At 44.3% G+C, this 6,068-nt stretch overlaps 1 long non-coding RNA gene across 3 annotated transcripts; it reads right to left on the reverse strand.

Annotated features, from left to right (window-relative positions):
- Nucleotides 1-1,040: 1,040 nt before the first annotated feature.
- Nucleotides 1,041-3,980, reverse strand: LOC123075589 (uncharacterized). Of its 3 annotated transcripts, XR_006436170.1 has the most exons (7): nucleotides 3,723-3,980; nucleotides 3,536-3,629; nucleotides 2,709-3,240; nucleotides 2,134-2,603; nucleotides 1,933-2,002; nucleotides 1,576-1,837; nucleotides 1,041-1,479 (listed from the first exon to the last, which is right to left on the reverse strand). It is a non-coding gene; the product is annotated as an uncharacterized lncRNA (long non-coding RNA). The 3 variants fall into 3 exon arrangements; XR_006436171.1 differs by lacking the exon at nucleotides 2,709-3,240 and having other exon boundaries at nucleotides 2,134-2,232; XR_006436169.1 differs by having other exon boundaries at nucleotides 2,134-3,240.
- Between the last annotated feature and the right edge of the window lie 2,088 nt (nucleotides 3,981-6,068).

Consider the following 6,068-nt stretch of genomic DNA (forward strand, 5'->3'; position numbering starts at 1 on the left):
GGCTGTGCCTCCTTATGGACGCGGTAGAGAGGCCACGACGCCGGCTCCTTCTTCACATGCGCGGTAGCACGACGACGAGGGCATCCCCTCCTTCACGTGCTGGTAGCGCCCAAGGAGGCACTGGACAACGGCCCCAGGGGCAACTGCTCCATCATGAGCTCCATCTGACGGACGAACTCGGTGTTTGTATGTGAAGCGGTGAGGACGACATTGGAACCCCGCTTAAATAGACGTGACCAGACCAGGCGAAGGGACAAAAAGCCATGGAAAACCGGCTTCAATGCGACACAACGACTTGAGTAGGCTTCTCGGTCGCCGTCTTGTCATTGAAGTCGCGCCGCGTGCTCGTCCGGTCACGTCGCGTCGCTCTGACCGGAATCAATTATGCTATGGAGTGACAGTGACAGGCATGAATGTGTGGCAACCGCTTCACGCAGAGATGGTTTTGTGTGGGACTAGGGTGGCGAACGCGTAGGTGGTAGCGATTGGTATGCCGACAAAGCCCCCCTAGTTTGCGATTAATTTGCGGGAAAATGGACAAATGGGCCAGTTTGCGGACCGATGGGGTACCCCGTTGGATGACAAATTGCACCCTCAATTGATTTACAATCCTCATCTTCGAAACCACTCGCATTGAACACTTTTATGTGTTCAACTTTTGGCCAAATAGGGCTATATTTGTTTGTAAAATTCTATTTTTAATTGGTTCAACAAAAACAATTGAAAATTTCCCAGGATACTGATCATCATATGGACAATTTGTTTTTTGGTTCAAATTTGAGGCCAAATTTTGGTTCAAAAGAATTGACAATTCATTGGAAAGATGACTCCAAATTTGATGAAAATTTCCGAGAGTAATAGTCATCATATGCCTGTCATTGTGTCAAGATTTCATCAAATTCTGGACACTTTTTTTGGGTTCAAAATTTGGTAGCTAGATCATCAACAAAGAACATATCTTTGGTTATGTGCATGTCGATCACCATTGATTTTCCTTTTGCGGGTATCTTCAGTCCTAATGTTATGTACAACAGCCGAGAAACAATATGGACCATGATACACACACCACAAAAATGAACAGAAGCAAACTTAACGCTGGACACATCCAACGTTTTACGCATGCTAAACATGGATTAAGCCATATTTTTCAGTAAGACAAGGACCATGGCAGCATGAACGATATTCAAGAATTCAAGATAAGTTCATCTACCAACATTACAAACAATCATGCCTCAAGACTCGAGCATCTGGGACTGATTTGAAATACTGAGACATAAATGCCCTGAATCTTAATTTGTACTCCTTCGGTGAGATTACTGTTGGAGATAGATTCTTGGAAATAACAAGGTATGTCTTCACCCACGACTCTAGTTGTTTGTCCCAGGCATATTGCCTCAAGTAATCTTTTATTCTAAATACAAATTCCTTCTTCTGTTTGTCCACTCCAACTAACATGGAGTAATCCATGAAATTCATGCTCTGGAAACACAAGAGATGGAACTTGTAAGCTAATGTAATAAGCATACGCCCAAATGCATATGAAGTCGATGAAAACGAAACAACGGGCACACTTACACATAAAGAGGACGTATCGTTCCAAAGAGCACATTCCAGGAAGTTTTTGGTTTTTTCCTTTAATGTGGATAGGCATGGTAGGCATGTCTTCAATAAAATTTTGACCCAACAATACACTCTTGGGATTTGATTGATCAGCAGCATATCATGAGAAAAGAGCACCCTTCAGATCATATCTACGCAATATGTTACGACCAAATAAAAGATTCTCCATGATCACGAAACTAATCCTTGCCTCCTTACCATTCCTAATTTCCTTGACCTGCAATAGTAGTTAGAGAGAATTAGAACATGAACATTATATAGCGCATGAACTAACAGTATAGAGATTTGCAAAAAATAAATAAGTTCCTGGACCTGATGTATTCCCAGATTTTTTGCAAGGCAAACTCTTTAATAGGTGATTTCTCAGCAAGCTGATCCTTCTCTGAAATTATGCCACCAAGAGAATTGTCAAAATTCTCAGAAGAATTTATAATTGCTTCCAGTCTTTCCACTCCAATATTTAGGACAGATTGTGTGTCCCATTTGGTCAGAAGAAGAATCAACGAGGCTTACCTTAAGTTCGTTCGTTTCTTGTGCAAGCATACTACTAACTTCCAAAAATAATCCCTCATATGTTGAACTGTGTGTTCTTCTCCATGGCTTCACCATAACCTAGACAACATTTTAGCGGGCAGATATTTTCAGCCTAAAATATTGTCAATGCAGCTATAATACAATCTTCACAAACCACGTGCAAAGTATAAAAAATATTGTATCCGTGTCCAATGTCTTGTACCATAACCAACCAAGTACACTTTGGTTGTGCCCTGGATTAGTACGGAAAAAAGACAGCTACCATAAACTATAATGAAGCATTATGACTGTGTGCTCCTAAACTACTACTAAAACCATAACTAAAATTGTAGCTGCATGCAAAGAACCACACCAGCAAAAAGCTTACACCCGTACTTCAGCCAGAATTGTTCTGAATGCTGAATTTCCTACTGGCCGCCTGCGAAGGACCAAAACCAAAATGCTCTAATCTGTTTCATCCAATGATTGTTCAAACACTGATGTTAAATTATGTATCTGACAAGCAAAACTCCCTTGGTGAAAGTACAATTTACAAGTTGGACTCCGTAACAAACCTGACAAGACGTCAATTAGTTGTTGCATGTGTTTAGACAATCGGAAAAAGAAATTTTCAGGATATGCTACCACTTGCCTTACTGACGTGGGGTAGGATGAGCTGAAAACACAACTTAGGTGAGTGGCACTTGTAGATTTTTAATCAAAAACCCTGCAAAACTGCAGCTTCTTACTTGCATTTTGGAAATTACTATGTTCTTCAGTGTTATAAGCATGATTCAGCTTAATACATGCTACATATTGTTTTAGTACCGAGTGGGTAATTCACTTTACATCCAATGCTTAATACTTTTGGACGAATGGTATGTCTCTCTCTGAGGAGAAGGGCAGCGAGCTCACTCCAGAATCCAATTAAAGCAATTTAAGTGTCTCCATGTTCACCAGGACAACCAGAAATTCATCGAAAGAAGTCAAAGGCAAACCTTAGTTCAGTGCATCCGAACATATCGGTTAGGTTCGAAAATATGGTAAAAACTACCTTTAGCAGACTTCGTTAAGAATATATCATCAGTATATAGCATGGTCATGAATCTGTCGTGATTATACATGCCAGCTAACACATCAAAAAGAATATTAACCAGTGACTGCTACATAATACCATTAGTATCAGATGCAAACCGAACAGATCCAAACATGAACATCAACTATAAGTTGTCTTAATTTTAGATGTGAACATCCAAACATGGTGATTTCTGAAATTGAACAAGGGAATCGATTGCTAAATTAAACATGAACATGAACATCCAAACATGGTGATTGCTGATATTAAACAAGGCAATCCAAACATGATGATTGCTGAAATTAAGCAAGGGAATTGATTGATTACCACTGACTCGACTATGTGTTGGTGAAGATACCGACGACGTTGCAGTTAAAGTACAGTGTTGCTGATGGTGGCCCGCTGATGTCTTCTCCTTGCCCTGGTCCAACAGGGTACGGGAGGCCATCACCTCATATGATTAAGCTGCAATGGAATGGGGCAAGAGCATGGTGCGGGGCAGTAGATGGAATACCCTCTGCAGTGGAGATCTAGGCGGTGCAAGGATGCAGGAGGAGGTAGCCCGGCGGCGGCATAGTGGACGAAAACGGAAGCCAGCCGCTGTGGATACTGGCAGGGGGGCTAGGCGGCGCACGGGTGTAGGAGAATCCAGTCGGCCGCGGTGGAGATTGACAGGGGGAGTAGGCGGCACAGGGGTAGGAGGAGAGCCCGACGGCGCCAAAGGTGGGCAGCGGAAGGTCGTGGCGGTGGGATAGGGAGAAAGAGGGCACGCACTGAGATTTTGTTCCGTTCGTGGGCAGAGATGGGCCAGGTAATTTCCATGTTCGGCCCATTTTTTATTTGGTTTTATTATTTCATTGTTAAACTCTTCTATGTATTCTATAAAACATCTCAAAAATTGTCTCTACCTATTTACACATGTAAAATTAATAAATGTGATAACCCAACAGGTTAAGCTTTGTGGCGTTCTATACATCGTCTCAAGAAGCGTGTCTACATAATAGATGCTTCCTGGTATAGGGACGAATATAAAAGCGTCTTAGAAAAAGCGTGTCTACTGACATGTTTTGTTGTAGGGTAAACCGGCAAGTTCTACATTCTTAAACCGGCTGAAGATCAGATGAGTGTTTCAAAGACCAATATTTTTGTTAAGCATTGGGAGCTGAGTCAAAGAAGTTATTCTTCACAATATTTCTCTGTGACAAACCAATGTCAGCAAATTGATTATGAAGCTGGCCTATTGACCCGGATTTTCTAGAAGGAAATGACAAGGATTTAAAGATGCTCGGGATCAGTTTAACATGGATAAATCCAAATTAAACTGGAGGCTAATGTCGGGGATATACCCCACGGTATGACCCGGCCGGAGTTGTAAACCGGCTGGGACTTGGTAAACCGGCGGACAGTTAAGACAGATGGCTAAGACAGACGGTAAACCGGCTGGTGGTAAACCGGCTGGTGTTAAGGCAGGTGGTAAACCGGCAGGAGTTAAGTCAGATGATAACCCGGCAGGAGTTAAGTCAGATGATAACCCGGCAGGAGTTAAGTCAGTTGATAACTAAGCAGACAATCATAAACCGGCAGACCATCATAAACCGGCAGACCATCGTAAACTGGCAACAGTCATAACCCGGCAGATAGTGATAACTGGGTTGCCAGGGGTTATGAAGCCCGAGACGTTATGAAGCCCGAGACGTTATGAAGCCCAAGATGTTAAGAAGCCCATGAAGAGAAGTCAGAATAGTTAAGTCTTAAGTCCGAGCTGGACTCTACATGTAACCCGCCCCTTCAACTTATATAAGGAGGGGCAGGGCTCCCCAAAGAGGGACAAGCAAGAAGAAACAATCCCTAGGGCTAGACACAAAGAGCTGGTTTACGGCGATTCCCTCGTGATGATAATGAGACCTAGCCACAAACAGCATGTAGGGCTATTACCGGATGATGTTTCCCGGGGCCCGAAGCTGTCTAAATCCTTGTCTTGTGTGTTGATCCGCCCTGCGTCTCTCGTCCCACTCAACCCCTCTCAAGCTACCACATAGATGCGTCAGCCTCACGACTAAGTCCTCACACTAGGACATCTGCCGTGACAAATCCACGGCAGATACCAAAACCATCGCACTATATAATAACAAGCAATAATAAAAACAAGAAAATTAGACAAGTATCTATCTAAAGTAACATTTTTTTCTTTCAGAAAGAAGATAAGAACAAGAGGCTCACCACAGTGGTGCCGGCGACGAGATCGGCATGGGCGATCGACGGCGGTGAAGATGGGGACGGGGCGTGACGGACGGCTAAACCTAGACAAATCTCGAAGAAAATGGAGCTTGGAGGTCGAGCTTCGAGAGGAGAAAGCTTAACTAGTGTGGCTCGGGCATTTCATCGAACACCGCATGTGCATAGGAGGTGAGCTAGAGCACCACAAAGCTCTCCCCTCGCCGGCCAGAAAAAATAGAGCAGTGTGGACTGCTCTGCTGCGGCGAAGGGGTATATATAGGCAACTCATTGGTCCCGGTTCGTGGCAGGAACCGGGACTAAAGGCCCCCCTTCAGTCCCGGTTCCAGCCACAAACCGGGACCAATGGCTGTGGGCCAGGAGCAAGGACCATTGGTCCCGGTTTGTGCCTGAAACCGGGACAAATGGGTCTAGACGAACCGGGACAGATGCCCCACGAGGCACGGCCGGCCCCCTGGGCGGACGAACCGGGACGTATGCCCCCATGGGTCCCGGTTCATGACTGAACCGGGCTGGCCAGGCCCCAACCAAAGCCCTGTTTTCTATTAGTGTACGAGGGCATTATGTTTAGTGTGTCCAAATGGTTTGCTTTTTTTCTAATCTTATATGCAGACTTCCCCCTCCC

Source organism: Triticum aestivum, chromosome 3D, assembly GCF_018294505.1.
Source record: "Triticum aestivum cultivar Chinese Spring chromosome 3D, IWGSC CS RefSeq v2.1, whole genome shotgun sequence".
Taxonomy (NCBI): domain Eukaryota; kingdom Viridiplantae; phylum Streptophyta; class Magnoliopsida; order Poales; family Poaceae; genus Triticum; species Triticum aestivum.